Consider the following 24,261-nt stretch of genomic DNA (forward strand, 5'->3'; position numbering starts at 1 on the left):
GGCTGGAGCCGGCTCTCGGTTCCGCCCTCGGAGCGGGGGTGGGTAGGGAAAGGGAGGAGGAGGGCGCGCGCACCCGGCTCGCGGCTCCCCCTAGGCGTCTGTGATTGGTGCGCGCGCGCGAAGGGAGCACGAGGCGCTCGCCCGCGGGGCGGGGGCTGAGCCTGAGGGGAGCGCTGAGGGAAGGTGAGAGGGAGGGAGGGAGGGAGGGAGAGAGGGAAGGAACGAAAAACATCAGGGAAGGAGGAAAGGAGAGAGGGGCCACCTCATGGTGCGCTGTGCCGTGGAGCTGCCACCGCTGGGTCCGCGGTGATGCGGTGCTGGATGGAGCCGACACCCCCTCAGGCAGGGGTGAAGAACGCGCCGGTGTTACTCGCTCCGTGACGGGACACTGAAATATGTGGGAAGTCTCCGCACGGTGCGAAGTGGGTCGCAGCAAACAACGATAAGCTTATTTAAAGTCCGCTCCGGACTGAAAGTGACCGAGTTACTAAAGTTACCGTGTGAGGGCCGGCTCACGCCCGCGCGGTAAACTGGTCTCTCGTGGCTCGGGAGAGGATCGCGCCTGAACAGAAGGGTAAAGCTAAGGGAGCAAGAATGATGTCTACACGCAGTGCTTTCGAGCTGAGATTCTTATAGTTTTGGCAAACGCTTTCCTGTTTTGGGAAAGGCCAGCACCTGCCTTACGGTCCTTCCTTCCCCCGCAGCACCCGAGGGTGGGAGCGGTGATATCACGGCCCGCTGGAGGAGCCGCGGCCTTCCCCTCCAGCGGAGCGGGTGGGATTGTCGCCTAATATCTTATATCACCTCGTCATAAATGAGCAGTAAAGCAATAAATCCCTTCAAGCCTTGAACTACCTCCGCACTTCCCTGATTTTTTCCCCCCCTCTGGCTGTTCACCCTTGATGGTCTTTTTTCTGTATACGAGAGACTTGCAGTCTCTTGTAATAGAAGTTGCCATTGTTGTGGTGATCACTGTTAAAGCTGGGGATTGCTGGCTTGTGAGGGAGTTCCTGATAGGCTCCTTCCCTCATCCTTGCCCAAAGTATTTCACCGCATGGGCTGCTCTCTCATTCTGTTGCATGTTCACTTCGGCACTCTAGTTCTGGAGAACCCCCAAGGAGCCTACGGATTTTCTAGGAAGTGGCAGGAAAGCTCCAGAACTGGCTTTGGAACAGGCTTTGTGCTGGCCAAGCAGCTTCAGCACAACCAGAGCTGTTTTGGCTGAGGCATACCAGACCCTAGTTAAGAGGAAGAGTGATGTATGAATTAGGGATTCCAAACCAGGGCAGAAGAGACAGATTTTATTTTCTTTTTATACCTCAGCTCTTCATTTATGAAATAAAATCCTTTAACTTGGGTACAGATTAGGATTCTGGTGAGGAGACATGCAGTTACTGCTGGAGATGGCTACTCAGGACTGCAGAGGAGTCCTCTTTTTCAGGACCCTTCTCAAGTACTTGACATCACTGATGTCGAATAGCTAAACAGAAAAAACACATGGGAAGAAGTGATGAAAATAGCAAAAAAAATTGCCTTACACACAAGCCCTTCTGTTTCTGGGTGCTCAAGCTTCACGCTGGTTTGTCATGATACATGAATAACAGGATTTGGGGTTTTTTCCTAATTAGAGTTATTTGACTGATTTTTTCCTAGATTGCTATCAGTGTAGAAAGAAAAGGCAGGAAAATCAGAGACAAGAAACATTTGTTTTTCCTGGATATAGAGAATTCTACCCCCTTTTATTAGACAAGAAAACTCCATCTCGTTGCTACTGGCCATTTCACTGACAGTTGTTCAAAAGCTTTCCTTCAAAACCTCCAATAATCACTTCCAATGTATCAGAGAATTTAAAAGCAGATAAGAAAATAATGAACTATTTTTTAATAACCTTTTTATTACAGCACACCCTTTCTTCTTGTAAGTTTAGCTTGGGTTTCAGTCCTTTAATGACTTCCGTTTTGATAAGTATCCTGGATCCACGTGAAGGCCACATGTGTGTTACCTTTAGACGTTTGTTCTGCTCATGACACCGTTTATTGGTTTCATGCTTTCTTAGCAGTGAGCAACTCAGAGCCATTCATTGTTGATTTTACAAAAAGGGTGTAACTCACTTGAAAACAGTTCACCCTGTTTTCCAGTAAACAGGGTCTCTCTTCTGTGAGAGTGGACAGCACAATAAGGGCAAGAACAAAATACTCTTAATAGAACCTGTGATATTCATAAGGCGAATAATCATAAGGAGCTGCAGGTTTAGTTGATATGAAGGCAAATAGAAATGTTACTTGCCAAGTGATTTTTATTTCATTATGCCTAAAAGTAAATATTGGTGATTGCTTAAGATGCTGCTCATGTTGACATTGTGGGTAGGAGTTCTTTTAGCCACGGTGGCCTGCATTGTACCTCTCAAGTGTGGTTGGCTGAGTGGGCAGGAAGCGATGCGGCAGCAGCGGCACAAGCTCGCTCTGACTGAAATCCTAGGCAGCAGTGCCAGAGATATGAGGTGCACGGTCTGAAGGCATGACTCAAAACTCAGTAGAGTATGTGGAAGAACAGGAAAATAATTCTGTTCCTATTCAAGAAAATTTTCTCCTGTTATCCAAGAACTTCCCCAGTTTGGCTCAAAGCACCCAGGAGGAGAAATGCATCAGAAATTTATACTGCTCTTCTTCATGCAGTGTGCATTAAACAGATAAACAGAGTGAGATATTCTCCTTAGAGAGCTACTAAGGTGTACTTGTCGTAAGTTTTAAGTCCACAATCAAATAAAACATTTAGGAAAAAAAGAAAACAAAACCATTTCTTCTACTTATATGTGTAATATTTTTCTGTTCCTGAGGAGGAATCAATTGCACTTAGGTAATGCTTGTAATCAGATTAAACAAAACTTCTGCTAACTTAGGAATATATTGAAACCTAAAAGGCTTCAGGGAAAAAAAGACCTTAAAGAAGAGAATTAAGTACTGATTTAGTGTCTCAGGAGCTCCAAGACTGACTGACTAGTTAAAGTACTGAACCTGGGCTTGTGAAGCCTGGTGAGTTCTCAGCAGCAACTGATGTGTTTTCATTTAGAAGCTCCTTGTTGTTAGGACCAGTGCAATATCCTATCCATGGATTAGTCAATCAACCAGCTGTCCTCTTCAGAAATGGGAAAAGGCAAACATGTCTTCATGATCCTTATGTTCAATTTTACACCATAGCAACGAAGCTGCATTAGCACACTTCTGTAGCAGATGTGGGTTCTGTATTTATGTTCAATTTCTGCCTCCATCTAATAGGTTAATTTGATGTAGCATCTGATAAATGAGACCTGTTAAGAGAATAATTCCTCAGCTGTCTGCATCCCCTGGATAACCTGGCTTTAAAGCATGTGAAGGAAGTAACTGAGATAAGGAAGGTTAGGCCACAGACAAACACACAGTGACTAATTCTGCTGTAAGCAAGCTACAAGCTGGACTAAGCTCCCCTCTTCTGGTGTGAGCAGAGCCTTGACACTTTGTATGACCTCTGCTGTCAGCATCGAGGGAGACAAAACTGCTCGTCACAGAAATCTCCTTCCCCTCAGACTGTAAAACACTTCTTTTTCTCTGTAATTTACTTTGCCTTCAACTCCCTACTATGACCATGTAATCTGTTACTTCAGTGGCTGAACAGAATCATCAGTGAGTTCACTACATCCTTTGAAGAAATGGAGACATTTCTGCAAGTTCTGGTGGAAATTTCTATTTTTCATTGGCTTTGAATGCAGCCTTAATCATATATTCAATCAGGAAATAGTCAACCATGTCTCTTGTCTATGAGAATATAATAGAAGCCTTTTGCTAATTTAATAATTTGTGTAATTTAGTAAAGCTTATTGAAAATTTTTTGCCATTTTTCTGTAAAACTTGTATACCTGCAGCAAAGGGAATTGCAGTTGGATTGATGCAATTTTGTGTGGTTTTATTCACACCAATTGCATTGTTACAGCAGATATTTCTTATTGCTCACAAAGAAGCTAAGCCTACAATTCTGATTCGTAAAGCACTCAGCTTTCTTTCACAAGTCTCTCTCTTTCATTCCAAGCAGCAGCAGATTTTACTGGCAAGATCAAATGCCATCTAAGGCCAGATCTGCCACACGGCATAGAGAGAATGACAGGGTGCAGATACTTATTTCAGCTGAAAACCTTGCAGACATCATAATAGTAGTTGTTGATGAGTTGTTGATTCTTTATGGACCAGTAGCAGGTTGATACTGAGTTTGTGAATTCTCTTTCTGAAGCTGGGCTGAGCCCAAGAGTTTGACGTGGGAACTGTGCAGTTGTTGCAGTCTGGGTGAAAGTTTGGGGCTGTCCTTGAGTCCCTCAGCCTCTTGGCTTACCTCCCCAGTGCTCCCTCAAAGGGGAGCATTTTGCCATGGCAAAATACTCCCAGCCTAGTCCTGCGTTCAGGTTGCATTTGGAGCAGGGAGCCTGCTTTTGTTTGGATCCTTGGTTCTACATCTGGTCAAACGCTTGCTGAATTTTAAACAAAAATGAAGGTTGCTGTTTCTTATTCCCTGCATCAACAGCCAAAAAAATGCTACTTTGAAAGACAGGGATTTGGAAAGTTTGCAGTATTAGACACCTAGGCAAGATGAAGCTGCAAGAGAGAGGCTGCATAGCTGTCCCCCTTTCCTCTTCCTCAGTGATAGGAAGGGTGGTGAGATCGTGACAGACAACATTCCCCTAGATCTGTGTCTCCCGCAGAAATACTGCATGGGAAAATAGACAACAAGCAGTGTAGGGAGAATAGGGAAGCATAATACCTCACCCAAAGCCCCCTTTGCTTGTCCCTTCCCAAAAGAATTTGCATTTTCTGTGCTTTGACACTGTGAGACAGAACTTCAGGGTGGAACTTGAGACAATCATAAGTTGTTTTATATTCCTGCCGTGTTTCTCCATTTCTAGCACCAAATACTAGCAAAAAACCAAGGTGCAACTTTGACCCTTGAAGTATATCTGCCAGAGCACACAGGGTTAAGGAGGTAAAGGGGAGGGGTTTACCCCAGGCGCTGCTCGGTATTTGTGTCTCCTGTGAATGCAAGGGGTGTGTTCCACCAGAAAGCAGTCCCAGCGAGAGGATAATATGCTTATTCATTTGCTGTGTCGGTCTAAGGTAACCACAAAGACCTAGAGCTTGTACAGTGCCAGGTACTCCAAGCAGCACACTAAGATAACATTACCTGGCCCTAGTCCCAGAGAATGACTTTTCCCAGAGTCAAAATGACCAAGCTTATTATATTACAAGATACTTGATTTCTTACTCTGCACCAAATTGGGCTTATTGAAGAAATACATCTGGGAAACTTCCTTAGGACCTCAGATTTAAAAATCCAGTAGTAATAAACTAAATATTCTCTTATGTCTTTTAAAAACTCTAGCCCTGAAACTCCTGGTTGTGACATGTGCTGTGGTACAACACCAGCTTTAGATGTAACTGCAGCCCACAGAACAATACATCATGACGTGAGTATGATTTTTAAATACAGGCTCTTCAACCTCTGCTTTACTTTTGGACGAGAGTCAAACTCTTCCACAACCCTATCCCGGCTCCCCCCGCCCCCGATCCGAACAGAGTTCAAGAATGCAGCCACGAAACCTTTGTCAAGCGAGATTCTTGTAGCAGCCTCCCTCCCCAGGCTGGGGACTGCACAGAAATCCCCTTGCAAGGGAGTCCCTCCCAACCTATGCTCAAAGAAGAAAACAGTTGCTATAGTAACCAGTTCTCTACCTGCACGGAATTGGCTCTCTCTTCCCTCTTAATCTTCTCTGGTTTTATTAGTTCTGGGCGAGAAGCAGCTCTGTCAGGTCAGGGCTGTGCTTGGTTCTGCAGGCTGGAGGAATGCGTGCAAGGCACTGGAGGGGGCGGGGGTCCTCACCCATCAGGTGGTTGTTACTTGCTAACTTTGCCTACCGAAGAATGTCCTGTGTGAGGGTTGCCAGCACTGTCCTTTTGTCACAGAGCCACCCGAGCTGCAGACGGACAGGCACTTTGCTTCCCCTTCTTGCCCCAGCTTGTGGTGGAGCCCTACTGCTATCTTGTCCAAGAGCAGTCCTGCCACTTGCCGTCTGTAGCCTTTCTTGCACATCCTTTGCAGCCTCACTGGGAGAGTTTGCAGTAGAAAAAGAAACTGAATACAGTTTCATTTCTTTGATAGCACATTTTTGCCACTCTTCCTGGGGTTAAAAATTACAACAAAACACTTAAAGCACTGAGAAAACTCTAAACTATGCTAATTTGTCTCTTTTCCAATATTTCTGCTGTGGCCAGGCATTAGTCTAATAGTCTTCTGCATTATGAATTCCCTCGTGGAAATGTATAGCTGGGAGCCAAAGAAACCTGCTGTAAGGAATAACATTCCAGACTCACCTCTAGTTCTGCCTGTGCAACACAGACAAATTGCCTGCACAAGGTGGGGCGTGTTCCCCTGACAGCGAGTGGACTCAGGAGGGTATGATGTGGTGACTAGGGAGGGAGGAAAAAACCACAGAATTAATTAGTCAGTGTAGTTATGGCCACTAATGAAAGGCTGCAGAGAATAATGTAGGACAGAGCCAGTAGTGCACTATATAACAAGGCACCAGGCACTGTCACTGCTTGTGTTAAATGCTCAGTGCTTGTGTGCTGTGAAGGACTCAAAAGCATTGATGGGACACTGGGACAGACTGAGCAGGAGCAAGCCAACTTCAAGAGTTCCTTATGTTCATGTAACTGCCATTACCACGATAGTAAATGCTCTATATTTAAGTACAAACAATAAAAAGATTGCAGAACACACCCACATCAATATGTTGCTTGAACAAAGCCAGCAGCAGAATAGAAATGTGCATGCATTTTTAAAACATTTCAAAATCTATTATTCATCAAAAAAATGAGGTAGGTCACTGACTAATCTTAAAATGATTTGGACTTCTAAAATATCTTTTTTTTTCCACTCTGTTTTTGCTTGTTATGCAACAATTTGCTATTCTAAGCATGCATGGCAATGGACTAATAGCAAGCTGAAATAACTGATTTGTGATGGAACTTGCAACTCCAGTACTGCTGGTTATTCAAGCATTTTTCCCCTATGTTAGGATGGAAAAAGGTGGATTGCAGATATGGATTCCAGACACCATAGTTTTGACTCAGGTGCTGATTATACTTAAGCAATTGGCATAGCTTTTATGGCATTCTGTCAGTTTCCCGTTTAAGCCAAAGAATGATTTCTAGCTAGTTATTTCCTCAAGGGCCATTAAACCTCTAACAGTCAGCGCAAGGAGGTGGCAGAGGGAACTTTTGGAATCTTTGGCGAGCCAAGCCTGCGGCAGTGGCAGCAGTGTAACTGCCTGGGGCAAGACACATGTTCTAGGCAAGAGCTTCACCTACGCGCCTCACTCAGACCCATTTGTTCCTTGCCAGTGATAACAATTAGCAGTCTGAGGTTAAAGAAAGGTCATTGTGTTAGAAAATGATTCCAAACAGACACAGTGTGATTATTCATGGTGAACTGACTGCCAAAGACATGGTCACTGGACTTGGAGCACACACGTGGAGGGCAGACAGGGTAAACACAGGAGGGTCACCAGAACAAAGAGGTTTGAGCATTTCAGGGGCTGGCCATGCTCTTCCTCACACACATACACAGACGTTGGTTTTTCAAGTGCTCTAGCCTGAAACCTAGAAAACTACAGTCTGTTTAACACACTGACAATTTCTTAGCCTATCTGATGAGATTTAAGTCATGTATCTATTTATAGGAGCAAACACATCACTTTAAGTTTTCTATGCTCATTTATTTTATATATATGTATAAATTCTCCCAAAAGATCAAATAACATTTTTAAGGTCAGACCTCTGACCTAGTATCTTTGACTAAGAATATCGTGTTATTGTACAGGTCTTTAGACTTTCAATAAGTCTAAATGCCATATTGGCATAAAATGGGTGGAGTGGATTTTTGTGTGAAACACTTAGAATCATCCAGATAAATGACCTTCCTTTAGAAACAGTCACTGATTATGCCTGGGAGGTGAGGGTAATGCCTAAACTACCTAAACATAACAGCTGTAGACTGAGTTTTGACCCCAGAATTAAACTCACTGGTAATTGTTACCAGAACAGTGCTGTACACTACAGAGCTTTTTAATGTGAAATTTTGTAAGCAACTAGTTTAATCCTAATTTGATTCCATTTTGAAACACTCATGAAACAATTACTCATGATAACTAGAAATACTGGTCACCAAGAGATTAATCCAGATTAGAAACCCTCTGAAAACAGAATGAAATCCATTGCCTCTTTAAACAGAGCACACAGTACTCAGTTACAGGTGTTTAACAGATTTATGAATTTCATGCAACATGATAGAATTAATTTCCCCTTTCCATTCTGATGTGCCGCCTGAAATTACAAATCCGGTTTGTTATGTATTAACCAGTCATCTGGGAATCTGATTGAGTAACACAGCAGTTGTTGCAATACCAAGACTCCCATATAAATCATGCCTGAGTCCTAAGTCAATATTGGTTCAAATATTGATTCCCATGAGAGATAGGGCTGCAGTTGAAGAGGTTACAGGTGCCGACTGAACCACTTCAGTGAGGACTGCTCCCTCCGTGTTCATTTGAGATCAACATCAAAGTGCTCACTTCAGTTTGAATTCATGAGAACAGAGCATTTGCCTTCACTTTTGATACTGACACTCTCTATCAGAACCTAGTTTTGATGTGCTAAAATCAAAGGTATCACATTGTGTTTAAGTACTAAGTTATTCTGTTATTTACACTCCAGAGAGATGTAACATCTGGGAAGAGGAGAGTGAGACATGAGAAGTTATTCTTTATGGGGCACTAAAAGCAGGAGGGGAGGGGGACATGCAGGTATTTTTTCCTGCTTATAGATGCTGTAACAACTGCTACACAAAAATAAATGAACAAGCAGAAAAAGGAATGTGAAGTTAAGGAAACATTGAACATCAAAATGAAAAACTATCTTCAACACTTTGGGAGACAGGAGTCTCTCACCAGTTGGAGAAAGCTCAAGGGAAAAGGAGTGCCACATCCCATTTGTTTTTACTCTAACAAGAGGTATTGTGAGCCCCATCTCCACAGGCAATCTGCTCTTCCATTCCAATACAGCAATCTCCCTCGCTTGGCCTTGAATCCCAACTGTTCTTCTGAGTAGAACAAGCACAGATCCTTCTGGATACATTTTGCAGTTAGAGATCTAAAGAAGAATGAGTTTCCCCAGTCTCCTGGGCACTGCTGTCTTGGCAAGTCCTTCGGCAGCAGTTAGAGAAAAGAGCATGTGTACGCCATTCCAACCAATCTGAGTCAGTGGACTGTGAGTAACATAACCCAGGTGCTCTAAATCTTCATGTGTTGTAGATACTCATTGTAAGAGTGGCTCTATAATTGCAGTATTGACTAAACCAGTTGCTAAGAAAAGGGTTTATACCACAAAAATGAAGTTCCTGTTTTGAGCAATTTAAAGTAAGTACTTTTACATAAAAGCAGTCCAACCTGGCCTACTTCTATCTCTTAGAATTGTTTCAATTGATTCTGTTCCATTGTTTCTATTATTTAAAGGCACACAAAATATATCTATGCATTATCTTGGCTTTCAGACTAACACTGTTTTCTTAATAATATTTGTCACAACTCTGTTGGAATCAATGCTTAGAGCATCCCACCACATGAGACATGATATAAATCATAACATTTGGAAGTAAATAATACCTAACTAGTCACTGATTTCAGACTAATTAAAATAATAGAATATCCTGAGCTGGAAGGGACCCATGAGAATCATCAAATCCAACTTCTGACTGCATGCAGAGCTACCTAAAAAAAGGCTAAACGATCTAAGAATGTTGCGCAAATACTTCTTGAATAGTGACAGGCTTGATGCCATGACCACTTCCCTGGGAAGCCTGTTCCAGTGCTTGAGCATCCCTTCAGTGAAATTTTTTTCTAATATCTAACTAGTCCAACAAAACTTTCTCTAGGTGGCATCTTTACTGTGATATGCTTTCCACAATGCCATAGCACATAGCAGAAAATTGTTTCTTGAACTCTGTGTGGACTCTCCTTGCCATGGACAAATCCCACGCATGCCGAACTGAATACTTTTGGCCTACAGTATATGCTGTGGTTGACCCTTCCTATGCCCCATGGAATGAAGAACAGAGCAAATTCAGTTATCTCTCCATTCCTTCTAACTGCCAATAGCCATAAGACAAAATCCCTATATGTATCTTTCCTCAGCATGTTGAACAATTTTAAACTCTTTCCTTACAAACGTAGTTAGCAGATTGCTCTGAATTGCACAATCGGTTCCTTTGTCCACTGGTGACAAACTAGTGAAGTGTTGAGGATCATTTTTACTACTGCAAACCAGCTACTGCAGCCAAAACAAACATGGTGGTTCCTAGCTCATTGTAGCCATAATTTTTCCCCTATATCAGTTGCAGGAATTCAGTTTGCCAGTCCTCTTCAAAATGAGCTTCCTTCTTGGGACAGGATTTGGCCACGTGGAGATCTGTCTTAGCTTCTTTTCAGACTTTGACATGGGTCTGGCAAATCCACCACCTTGGAAGAGCAAAGGACCTCCAGCAGCAGCATATGGGACCTCTCTGTCGTGAATTCCAGTAGAACATCAGGGATCTCAGCTCTACAGCTCATCAAAACGGGTCATGCCTCACAGCCAGACACCAGATGATGCATGGAGTGATTCACTGCAGCACTTGGGCAGGAGGGTAAGAGTGACCACAGCACTTGTTCCTCTACATATCGTGGTGGGATCTGTGCCCCAGCTGCCTGGGAAAGCTTATGCTGCCTTTTTGAGAAATGCCAGCAGCAGATTCAGCAGCAGCTTGGAGGACCAAAGCTGTGTGGTACCCAGCAGAACCACAGCTACATTAGACATGTGCTGAAATAACTGATTTAGGAGCTAACTTCAAGAAATGCTGCTCTGGACCTGATGTGCACCTTTTCTGCTGAGAAAGACAAAAGATCTCCTTAGCCGCTTTGCAGTTCTCAGCGCCACATGGGAACAGAGAAAGTATTGTAAGCAAGGTGTGATTGATTCTTATGCCATTCCCTCTCCACCCTTCTCTAGTGCTGGGTTCTGTACCAGTGACACAGCCATTACTTTATGTAGCGGGCTTTGTCTCAGCTTCCCAACAATAGCATATAAAGTAATGTGCTTTCTGGGCATGCAAAAGTATCAAAATACTCTTATCTCAGCAATTGGCTCTGCTGTGAGAAATAATTCTCGCTCATCAACCATTTAAAGCAAAAATTATTGTAATTACAGGTTAGCACAAGAACATGAAAAAATCCAACTTAATTTTGACTCCAAGCACAATATCTGTTAGATTCCTGTCACTCAGAGGCTTCAGGACTGTCTTACAGAGCATTCAAATAAGAACAAGCTCTTCCAAACACAAGTCCTTAGTTTGTTTTATTATTTCTGCCCATAGTTTTTACCACACATTGTTTTGCAAGGCTCTTTGAAACCTGCATTTAGGCTAAGTGAAGAGCTAGTGGATAAGATTTTTTCCCTTGTGGAATGATGAAAAAGTTTATTTAAACCTTTGTAAGAGGTTTCCTTCTTTCACGTGTGCATGCCAAGGCTATTGCTAAGAAAGGTTTGATTCAGGGCTGGAAAACTTGCTTAGCACACTGACAGGGTATGCAGGATGTCAGTATGATGCTCCCCATGCAGAAGGTTTGGAGTGTACAGCTATCTTCTTGTCTTGTGACAAGAGAATTGTACAAGAGGACAGTTCCCCTCCTCCTGGAGGTTCATTGTTGGGAACATGATGACAAAAACACAGCCACATAGTATGTCAACACAAGAGCAGAACCAGGCCACCTCTTCCCTGTCATTAGCCTATTTGGCTTGGGACATCCTGTGTTTGTCTTTAGAAGGACACCAGTGTCCCCGTACCTGCCTGGCCGTTGTTGTTCCCTGGCACAGCCCCAGCAGTCCTGTTATCCCAAGGAGGTGAGAGGCAGAGGTCCAGCAGTGATGGCATGAGGCTGGGTCAGGTCACTCTGGCACTTGTGCATGACCAGTCTGTCAATGCAGCCTGAGGGATGCTGCCAATCCAGCCTCTTGCTGCGCTTCAAAATCGCTCCTTGTGGCTCCATGGCTGCATGCCACAGAAAGACATTGCTCAGTTAAAGTTCAAACTGAATTTGTAGCCAAAAAAAACAACTCCTGGTCCCTTCCTGTCCTGAATTAGAATGACTTCAAAACAAATCAGGTGACCTCAAAAAACAAAAATAGAAGTGCTATGCAGTCATCACCTGCTTTCCTAGAAAATCCGATTTTCGTCATTTGCACCTACTGGCAAGCCTCACCGGAGCTGTGTTTTTGTAAGACTACACAGTCCAGCAAGCCAGCCCTGAAATGGGTGATTAGCTGCCTGCAATGTTTTGTCCCCCACACTGAAGCCTATAGGGGTCTGTTACACCTATTTTTCCCTACTGAAAAACCATCCATCTTCATGTAAACTTGTTAGAGTCACAATCTGAAAAGGATTTTTCTTGTTCTTAATAGGTTTATCATTCACACTCTTATTGTGATCCACATCTTCCTTTCACAATGCAGAATGCCCTGGGTCTCAGGATCTCCCCTGGGATTTCATTACACCAAGGGTGGGATTTCAGCACAGCCACCTGTGTCTTGGCTCAGCCCAAACTCCTGTGTGCAGTCAACAGCACCAAGGGCGAGGTTCACTTAACCTTGAAAATTCTTAAACAACTGCTAGTTTCTTTCCTTTGGCTATTAAAGGAAACCAGACTGGCTAGCTTGGTGTACACCTCTACTTTGCAGATATCTAGAATGATGATGAACACCATGAAAAGTGACTCTGAATTCTTTCTGAACAGGATTTACCCTCCTGGGTTTTTTCTCACTATTCACACAAATGAAGGGAAAGGTAAGCATGCCAGGAACGCACTCTTTTTTCCAGTAGGAGGGCCAGACTTCCTTTTGGTTTGTAACCTTTGCAGCAAGGTTTCTTTCTTTTAAAGCACAAACATACAAGATTAAAGCCACCTAAATTCTGTACAGTCCTCAACACCTTGGCTGAGACAGTCTCTCTATGTCCTTAAAGAGCATTTGTACTCCAGAGAGATGCAAAGTGCCTGCACAAGGATCAGTCCCTCAGTTTTCCCAGTTTGGGCCCTTACAGGGACTTTTTGGCCAGACACATCATTTGTCTTCCTTGATTTCAAACTTAGCAACTTGTTTGTGATAGGGCCCCCTTGAAACAGCAGAAGACTGCCGTGCACACACCCAGGAAGAAGAGGTAACAACTGCTAAAGGCAGCAACACTTAGCTATGAAAAGTCTACTGTGTCTTAATGGTGAAAGCAAGCTAGGACAGAAGGGAGCTGTTGCAGATTTGCACTGGGAGGGTGGGAATGTGTGTTGGCCTGCTGGGAAGAGAGCAGAGGGCCTGTTTTTAGATGATGGCCAGGATTAGGTAGACTGGGTTGTTTGCGGAGGGATGAAGGCGTCTGTGTCTCCCTCAGAAAAGAACTAGAGAAGTATCAGCATCAGCACAAAGATTGAGCACACATGCTGCAAAGGCAGAAAGGATGGTATTTTCTGGTTTAGCCTAGTTGTTGCTTTTGGCTGATAACCAGTAAAAATAAAATTTTACTGTTATTATTACCACATTTGAGAAATCAGTGTGAAGGACAATCCTGCCACCAGATAGAGAATAACACAGGAGAGAATCTAATAGCTCCCTCCTATCCTTTTCTCTTAGACTGTGCTAAAATGATAACACTTCCTTATCTGCAAACTAACAATAGCTCTGCAGCAGCATAGGAAAGTTAAACAAGCCTTGAGTCAAGGGGATGTAGAGATTACCCCTAAGCACTGACTAAGGCTGTAGACCACATATTCTTCTGGGAAAAATCAACCTGCAAAAGGAACAAGTTTTGAGGTGTTACTCACCTAAAACTGTAGTCCTGTGGCTCATCATGTTCCACCTCTAAATATCTCCCCCAGGTACTGATCACAGGCTAGCAAAATCACAGACTTGAAGATTTTGCCTTTAGATCTGAACATATCCCCTGTCAATAGCAGATAATGCTCTAGCAGTGGATTTCATCCATGCAACAACAAAAATAGGAAAGAAACCCTGACACTGAGCCAGCCATCAATAGACAGGCACTGCATGGTGACTGAACTAATGTGCCCCCAGGAACTGTCCTGCTACAGAGAGTTTTCCTGCACATGGCAGAGCAGGGAAGAAGTAAACTGGGAAATTTCTGCTCTTTTATTTGTGTTCAGAGTCAGGTAGTTTGCAGCTGAATGGTAAATTCTTTCAAGGCATTCTTAAAGGAAAGATGGAATTGTAGCTTGGAGCATGTCCTTGCTAGAACTGCATTAACTCTGAATAACTCTGCTGTACTGCACCATACTAAGCAGAACAGAATCCCTCTACTTAGAAAGCTTTTGTGCTGCTAGTTACTGAAATCACAGACAATATCCTTTGCATTGTACTTGTATGATTCTCCTCCCATGCTACATCAACTTATTTAAAATATTACAGACTTCTGAGGAGGGCTTTGTTCCAAGATGTACTTTTTCAACATTCTTAGCTTTCCTCTCTGTAAGGTGGGTGATGTGTTCTTCCACACCCACCCTTTGGCCTTGAGAAGCCAGTCCCTTAACAAACCATGCCACGCTCTGTTTGTTTTAGTAATTCTTACCCAAGGTCTTTATCTTAGAATCCTGTTTGTGCAGCTTTGGACAAGATTCAGTACTTGGAGGGGAGGGTGAGTGAGGTGGGAAGGATTTTTTACTGCCTTTAGTATTTAATATGTTATCTCACCTGTGACTATTAAGTAGATGATTTACAAGCTTGTTGACACTGAGATGCTGTGAGTTTCTGCCCCTTACAGTAGATGCAAACACAACTTGAAAGAGCAACTGTGGGAGGGATAAGGGCTACAGAGAATTACAGTTTCCGGCCTGTGCAGAAAGCACCCAGGAAATCTTTGGAGAAAACACTGTGGTGGGTAGCCCACTGCAAGCTCTTCACCTGCTTCTGGCAGGTCTGTTCACAACAGCAGCACACTAAAATCACATCCATCTTCTCTTGCAGCTGCAAATTCTTACAGTGCTCCTCCACACTGTGAATTTGCTAATGAGAGTTGTGTGTCAGTCCCTGACCAGGACACACTTGCTGAGGCCAGGCTGCTGCAGACTGAGCAGCATGAGCTGTTGCTTTGGGAGCTTAACAGCACAGTGCAGGAATGCCTGGAATGTTTCAGTCAGCAGGTACTTCAGAGATCCTTCTCTAGGAAATGCCTGCACTTCTCATTGAAGTAGTCCCCCAGCCCACTGCCCCTCTGAGACAGTAACAGTGGGCTCCCTCTTCTCCCCTCCAACCTTCACACAAATCAAAATTTTCTCTCCAGCTCCAGTGTTAACCCCGGCTTCCCTTTGTAATGCAAAATCATCACGGGAAATGAAAATTCCACAAATAAGCAACATACCAGTGTCTTTCCAAACATGCTGTAGGTCTGGATACAACCTTGGAGGGCAGGCCGCTTTTAGAGGATGATCCCTTCCATAGCTGTGGGGCCAAGTGTTTGCAGCTCATCAATTCAACAGCTTCCAACAGCAGAAAAAGAAGTTGCTCATCTGGCAAGAAAAGCTATCATAGTTTAAAAGACCACCTCTGCTTTTGTAGTTATCTTTCCTATGCTGTCTCCACCTTACCCTACCTATCCAACTCTGAAACACCTTGCAGACACTAAGAGTTAAATTTTCTGATAAGTGCTTCTCTGATTTCCCATATCTTTTAAACTTCCCACCTCTGCAAACCAGTGCTTGCTGAAAGACCTTTGTCCCTACCACACTAATCACCAGCCCAACATATCACGGACATACTCTCCAGGATCTAGGGCTGTTGCGGGAAAGGAGATACAGTATGGAGCCGTCTTTAATGCATCCTAAAAACACTTTGTGAACTATTCTAACTGTGAAATACCTCTGTCCATTGGGTTAATTCTTGTCATTTCTGGACAGATAAAATGACTGTCAAGAAACATCTTTTGCTCATTTATAATTGGTTGAGAAACTTCACTTCTAGAAGGGAAGAATGCAAATCACTGTAGCTAGTACCTAAATTGACAGGAAGGGTAGAGGTGTCAGTTTGAGGGGAAATGAAAGCAGGGTTAGTTGCTAAAAAAGCAGTGTAAACATCTGGAAAAACTCCAGTCAATAACATCTCCTTTCTTGTCTCCAGGTTTACTTGTATTACTTGAAACAAGATGCCATCAACCAAACCAAACACCTGAGGTTCTATACCATGATCTGCCCCATTAATGACCAGGGACAACTGAACCAGCTATTCCAAAATACCTTTTAGCCACCCTGTGCAAATAGAGGTCTCCTAAGTAAGCTGTAGGTACATGTCTTGTACACAGGCAGGATATGCAGAGTTTTCTGAAAGAAGAATGAAAGCAAATGTCAGTGTTTCATACACAGTGGCAGGCACAGTTAATTGACTTGCTGAATATAAAATATTAATTTAACATATAAATATGAGAGGAAGGAAGAAATCAATTCACTTAACTTGAATTTTCTCTATGCTGGCAATCTGCTAAAATCCAATAATCTTGGTGTTCAAAGGAGAGATTCCTCCAATGTTCAACCCATTCATTGTTACTGTTGACCTGCAGAACTGGCAGAGGGCAGCTCAATCATTCCCAGGCATGCAGGGCAAGGAAACGCTTGTTGGATAGAGCGCCTCCCTTTCAGTATCATGAAACCCCTCCTGAGACAAGCTGCTGCAGCCAGGGGCTCAGCAGGAAAGGGGTTCTGCCAGAGTCATGGGACTGGGGGTGTTAGAGACAGACAGATCTGCAGTCCTGAGCCGAGGAGCCTGGGTACCAGAGCTGCGGCCCCAGCACTGCTGAGAGGTGTGGTGTCACTTCCAGCTGGAGTGTCCAGGGCTGTAGTGTGCCAGGCAGGCTGCCTTGGCCAGGTTTCCCAAATGCTGTACCGGAGACAGACTGTACAGAGCATACTCTGCACAGAGAACACCACTGTTGTGCTGCAGCTACTCCTCTGGGACCCAATGTCACACACAAATCCTGAGCAAAGGGAGAAATCGATCTGCCAAGGGCACTTCCAGAGAAGCTCTGAACTGCAACAGGATGGGCAGTGCCCAGTCAGGTGGTTCCTGTTTGTTTTGTACTCCTGTAGGCAAGAGAATCCATCCTCAGCTTTTCCCTGAAGCAAAGCTGAGTAATGGGGCCCTGCCTAGATTGATAAAGGGAAAGTAGGGCCTTTCCTCCATGTGCACTGGAATGAACTTGAGGAAAAAGGTAAGAAACAGCCACCTGAGCTCTTGCATACCACTTCTGGGGCCCAAGAGAGAGTTACATCAGCAAAATTAGGGCAACTTCAAGGTTTTATTAACTCAACGGTGCACTGACATCCACACTACAGGCTTTGGTGAACCTGTCAAACGTGGTGGAATTGGTAGGACAGATTTCACTCAGTCTCTCGGTGGGTCTGGTCTGACACTGACTAGAACTTCAAAGAAGATAAAAAATGTTACTTGCTCAGACAGGCTTACAAGGATGGTGCCACAAACTTCAGAAGAGGAGTTAATTTGACATGTCTTAACTTGTACAGAGAGAGGAATTTCCTTTAAATCATTATTGCTCTACCAGCCATAAAACCTCAGATTTCTGTTTGTGCACGACTCTTCTTGAAAGAAAGGCATTATACTGTACGTATAGTTAAAATCCAGACTTTGGGGAACTGCAAAATTGACCATGACTTCTAAAGAAGTAGCTTCTAGAAGAAAACTCAACTCTGGAGAAAGGACAACATTTTTCACAAAATTGGGAGAAGAAACAGGAAAATCCTTTACTCATGTATTTCTGCTTTCTGCCACATGGTATGTATGTTTATGTCTTTCACTGCATGAGAAAATGGTTGCACAGTTGCCTGGAAATCTCAGTGCAAGGTCCCTCCACATCAGCACAGTTTAGTCTCGTTAATCTTTCCAAGGTCTCCCCTTTCCACTGTCTGTTGCCCTTCCTTCTCCTGGGCCAATGCTGTCCCTTATCCTCTCCTGCCAATGTCACTCTTACCTCTGTTCTTCCATCTTTTCTACCTCTCCCCTTCTCCTGTTACCATCTTTCGTGCAAATGCCACTCACCTTCTCTGTTGTCTCTTGCTAACTCATCCAGTCTTTATCCCTTTCCAGAACAGTTGAAAGGCAGCAAATTGGTAGAAATAGGAGAAACAACATCTTTCAAACCTTGCTACAGGACCAATGTTTCTGCTATCCTTCATAAGTGGAAGTCTTTCCAAAGAGACTTTGCCTTTCTGCTCTGGGGGAAGACATTGTGTTCTCACTGACTGTAAGAGCAGAGGGGAGACAGAACAGGAAGGGCTGGGAGTCTGTGTTCAGTTTGAACTGCAGCAAATACTTCCAACTGGGAATAAGGGCAGTCCATGGTGTCAGCTGCTCTATTTCTGACTCATAGCTCAGGAGGCCTCTATTTCCCACAGCCCCATGTTCAGCAGGTAGCATGGCACATGCACTTCTGCAAATGCCAAAGTAGACAAATAATGCTCACTCGCCGGCAGTGGTCTGGCTATTGATATTCCAAAATTAGGGATTCAGCTCCATCCTTTCACACTGAGTGCAGCAGCTTAAAGCACTGTCGCCACCCTTGCTGCATAGTTTGCTCTCAGTGCATGAGAGACATACGGTGTCCTGTCACTGCCCCAGAAGCAGAACAATAGCACAGGATTTACAGAGCCTGAGGGAATGATTTTCTGGAGCATGCAGTGTTGGCCTGGTGCCACTGCCATGGAGGTCAGGGTCAAATTGGCCATTTGCTTATAAAGCAGCTGGTACTATTGAAAAATGCCACCCTTGGGCTCTGTGAACTTGGGCTGCTTTCTCTGTCCCACAGTAGAATTGAAAACATCTTTCATCTGCAGTGCTGTGGAGAGGATCGGCAGTAGATAAGAGCTATCTAGACAAATGTCCTTTTCTTCGAAGGAGCACTTGGAAATCTGCCCTTTACCCAGACTCCAACACAAATGGACAAAATCACAACCCTTTAAACAGGAGCTCCTTCCCTACATAGATCTGTATGCAAGTAAGAGAGAGAGCCTGGCAGTTGTCAGAACCCATCTAAGGCCACATCCAAAACTTCAGCTGAACTTATCTTCTTGCAAGAATCTATTCTGTTTTGTAGTATTTCTCCATGTTTAAATAAATGCCCACACCCAAGCAAAAAGGGACACAACAAAATCCTGGGAGACCTACTATGCATGATTGTCATAGTTTAAGCATCACTGTTGTGCTTATAGATGTAGACATGTTCGGACACCGCAATGCCAGCAAGTAGAAGGAACATCTGAAAATAACTTTAAAAGTTAACACACACAATTAAGTAATGAAACATGGAAGCAAAGAGCTAAAAAGACACCAAAATGAAGCCTAAAGAAAGTGGCCAACATCAACAGACAAAATCTGCAGCACACCCAACCTTAACAGGAAGCAGGAATTCCTTGCCTAGGGATGTCTTCTAAATGAAAAGATCATAAGACTGAGATTATAAACTGTCAAAGAATCTTGTCCCTTGGGTGGTACCAGTCAACAGGTCTATGCTGAGATGGCAAAATGAAGTAATATATGCTGTTATCTCAGGGCACATTACAAGGTTGAGGTGGAGATGGTAATTATATTGATGTTCAAGTCATGCTTTTTTCAATAAAAATGTAATTTAGTGGCCCTATAGTTATTCTTCAGCTGTGGAGGTCCAGAGTCTAAGGTCAGGCCTTCATAAATGGGAATTTACTCATGCTCAGCTGACTCTGATGTTACCCTTTGAATGGACACATCAATGATATGAGTTACAATGCCTCACCCACTTCCACTTACCTCCTTCCTTTTTCATACCATTTTGTCAATACAACCTGGAAGCAGAGATGACAACTCAGACCTGCGAGAGTGAACTTTGGCTGCTGTGTGAAATGTTTACACTGACTGCTGTGTAGTGTCACCCACCAGGCTGCAAAATCAATATGAACTACATGATCTGATGCTTCAGATAACACTCACCAACAGAGACAGAGCAAACTATCATACTCCAACTAGTGCCACGTGAACTGCAACACTGCTCAGGTGTAATATACCTCGCTACCCAAAGAAAGGACACACGAGCTTTACATCTCAAATCCCACTGTGCTCATGTACAGAAAAGGGGATGTAAGCATGGCCCACATACTGTTAAATGGGAGGAGAGGGGGCTACTCACAACACAAGCATTTTGCAAGTGCTTCAGCATGGCTGCTTGTACTAACTTAAAAGAGGCTATACTCTTGAAAGTTTATCCTGTTTCAGGCTATGGCTCTAGAAGAATAGTCTCCTAGGAGTGCTATTAGCATTGATACCTTGCACTGTCCTCAATCTGTCCTTCAGAACTCTGCCCGACACGCCCTGGAAAATTTCCCAGTGGTTCAGCTGACAGTAGCATTAAAAATCACAGCATGTGTCTAGTCTTTTTTGTGTCAGACATTCAGAGATAGCACACTGCAGAGATGCAATTGTTGCAGCTATATGCTCTTAAAAGATTGCATCTGTCCCAGGGAATGTCTCTACCAGAGATGACCATCTCCAAGCAGACAGCTGCAGATCTCATCCAGTGAAAAGAGTTTCTGCCCCTAACAGCTATATAACTTCAAGTCTGCTGCAAAATTCCCTACTCAAGTTTTGCCCTCAATTTGATGGTCCTCCATGCACAAAACCTCTTTGATCATTCCAGTGGCACACCAAAATAAAGAGTAATACTATTATTCATGCCAGTCACTGCTGCAACAGCTTCCCTGCACACTAGTTTCCTAGGAATGCTGTTGAACAGATACCTTGTGCTGTCCTCCTCATCTTGTCCTTGAGAATTCCACCCATTATTCCTTGGAAATTTTCCCAGAGTGGTTCAGCTTACAGCAGTGCTAAGAATCACAGCAGGCGTCAGTAGATGGTTTTATATCAGGTGCACTGAGATACAATGCAGCAGAGACTTAAGTATCACAAAGTTAGCCCTGTTATATTCCCCCCTCCTTGGTTATTTAAAAAAGAAAGAAGAAAAGGAAGGAATAAATAGTGAAGTAAGTCAACAAGAAACCACAATCCATTCCTTAAGTGGTAACCAGGCTACTGTGCTTTGGAACTTTTCCTGATACAACAAAAGACACCATGAAGACAGGAAACTTTGGCAGCAGTGGTTTTGAACTCCACAACCCCCAGCTTTCCTCTGTTTTTCTATGCATATGTTACTGGAAATATAATCATCTGCTAGGAAAGCAGTCAACCTCCAAATAGATACCTAAGCAGCAGCAAGACTCTGGAAGTTACTATTGTGAGAAAAAAACCGAGACTTTGAGCAAAGCAGCCCTAAATTCCTGAATTAACCGATGTCCTCCTTTGGCTGACTCGCTGTCACCATAGTGACCACAGGAGCTGCCTCCGAGCCACTGCTCTGAGGCTTGGGACGGAGGCGAGCGGGACGCCGTGCTGGGAATGAAGTGACTTTGACTCAGAGCCCGGTGATGGGGATGTGGCTGTGGGACCAGGCACTAGGAGCAGCCTTGGGCGTACTGTGGTGGGAAAGCTGGCTTACAGAGCAAAGAGGTGCAGTTCCTGCTCTGAATGCCAGCTTCGAAGGGCCAACAGTGCCCGAGCTGTTGCAAGGTTACCAGAGCAGTCCGAAGGTGAAGCAAAAAGAGTTCATGATGAGGAGGATGAGGAAAGAAAGCATTGACAGCAGTAGAGCAAACACGGTTAAGCTGGATCTGGAATAAGCAGATTCGTTCCCCTCGATATCGTTTGTGTGGACTGCTCCCTCTCCTGGGGAAAACTTGCCAAAAAAAAAAAAAAAAAAACAACCAAAAAAAAAAAAAAAAAAAAAAAAAAAAAAAAAAAACCACCACCAAAAAAAACCAAAAAACAAAAACAAAAAAACAACAACAACAACAAAAAAAAAAACAAACAACACCAACCACCCCCCAACCCAGTCGTGCTGCCCTTCCCTTCCCAGAGAGGCTGTGTCCTCGCTACAGGAGCCCCGGGAGGTGAGGCCACCGTGCGGCTGTGACTCTGGACTTGCGCACAGCTAAGCACTGCTCCAGCCTGCGCAAACAGCAACACCGTCTTCTCCCTTGGTGCTGCTTCCAAGTACCACCCAGACCATCCTCCACGGTCAAACCACTGGAGTTGTCCAGTGGCGCAATAGGCGAGGATTCAGGGAACAGTGCTTGCAAGCACTTTTCAGAGTAAATGCTGGAGTACAATTTCCTCTTTGCTGGGAATTGGACCAATATTGCCAGTTACCGTCTTTAGTGCTGGTAAAGACTGACAATTTTTAGCCACAGAAATAAATTTTAGAGTCTGTGAATGAGGAAGTGGAAGGACAACCTTGAAACATACTCTCATGGTGAGAAATATTCACCACTTAATCTTTGCTGCTTTAGGATTCCAAAGTCCAGTTAAAATCTTTGCAGTGAAGCTAGCTCAGAAGATCTTGCAATAAGATTAGAACCAGCTGGTAAAAATGGCATGTTACTGCAGCCAGTAAATACCCACATGAACCAGCCCCAGAGAGGTGAAAGGCTCTGCTGAGTTTAACAGCTCATGAGCATATCCCATACTGGCTGATACTGGTGTGTAAGTAATGCCTCTTCCTTCTAAATCCTTTCCCATTTGATGACCTCTGGTGTGGAAAAGCAGTGATTTAAATGCACACAATTGAAAATGAGAAAGCAATTATTTCCATTTTACAGGGAGGGGGACAGGCTTTCCTGTAAACAAAAAGCAGTGGCAGGGTGTAAAACCAAACAAACCAATACTTTCTGATCCCTGGAGTTTGACCAAAGTCATCCACCTTGTCTACTTGCACGTGCTGTGACAGCTTTGTGGAACCTTTCATCCTGGTGATGCAAGGATGTAAAAAAGCCTTGCTTGATTCTTAATGGTCTCGGAGAGTTATCATATGATACCACGTCATGCAATCACGCAATCAGCAAAGGTCACAAGACACACAGCCATTCCTCTTGGCTTTACAGCTGCTTTCCACAGCCAAGACTCCTCCTTCTTACACCATTTTGAAGTCAAGGGTAGCAAACTCCTGCCTGCCAAACACTGGGAAGCCCTGCCTTAAGTTAGGCCCTGTAAGGGGCATGTAATTTTTTTGTGTCTACGGGTGCCAACAAGACAACCATCATGGATTTGCAACATCTGATTAGTTTAAATGGATTCTTACTGGCTGCAATTGCATCTGCTTGGCAACAAAAAAGAAATGCAAGTCTCACTTGTACAGATATGGTAGGTTGAGGCAGGGGTAAAAGCCTTTCCAGAAGATAAAAAGGAATGTGCGAAAGTCATTGTTGCCCTATATCTTCTACAATCTAAAAGAAAAAAAAGAGGTGTTTTAATAATTTTACTGTTCTAATTATGTGAGAAACAGGTATGTAATTTAAGGCTCATACTATATACATAAAAATTTGCATAACTAGGAAAAGTCCTTGTCCCGAGGAGCTTATAGCTTTATTGGATTTAAAAGCTTTATTAGGTGATAGGCAGGATCATCTCTGTTTTGCAGACAGATCACAGATCAGGAGCCAGACTTCAAATGCTTCGGTGATGTGTAAGGCAAGCCTAGTAAGGCGAGTCTGAAGGAAGCACAAGAACAGAAGTAATAAATATAAGGTGGAAAAAAAGTTCAGGACTATACAAAATAATAGCTTTTGTAAATAATAGATTTTGTAGAAGATTCCATTGCAATCTTCCCTGAGTAATGCAGCCAAGAAGTCTTGATTCCCAGGCACTCAAACAAACTGCTCCTTTCCTCCAGAGCTGGGACTGTAGAAAGGAATGGCAGCATGGGATGGCTCAGACTCCAGAGTGCACAGCACTATGCTTGTTGCCAACCCACCTCGACCAGAGATCATGTGTGCAGAGGAGGGTGCAGTGAGGGGGCAGATCTCCATGGCCTGCTACTTCTGGCAGAGGCCTTTCTCCATAAGTTGTGGAAAAGGTCAGTTCTCAGGGCCCTTAACCCACTGATAACTATGACTACTCAGTCACTGATCAGATATGCTGTTTGGTAGATTTGGTAGATTTTATAGATTTGGTGGAGCCTTCTATCTCCTCACCTTCAGTTCTGTGAGTCAATTTGACTTTCTGGAGCATC

At 43.7% G+C, this 24,261-nt stretch overlaps 1 long non-coding RNA gene across 1 annotated transcript; it reads left to right on the top strand.

The window, feature by feature from the left end:
* Positions 1–58: 58 nt before the first annotated feature.
* Positions 59–20,327, top strand: LOC134551111 (uncharacterized). Its single transcript, XR_010080529.1, has 3 exons — positions 59–183; positions 5,401–5,485; positions 10,468–20,327. It is a non-coding gene; the product is annotated as an uncharacterized LOC134551111 (long non-coding RNA).
* The last annotated feature ends 3,934 nt before the right edge of the window (positions 20,328–24,261 follow it).

Source organism: Prinia subflava, chromosome 5 (genome assembly GCF_021018805.1).
Source record: "Prinia subflava isolate CZ2003 ecotype Zambia chromosome 5, Cam_Psub_1.2, whole genome shotgun sequence".
Taxonomy (NCBI): Eukaryota; Metazoa; Chordata; class Aves; order Passeriformes; family Cisticolidae; genus Prinia; species Prinia subflava.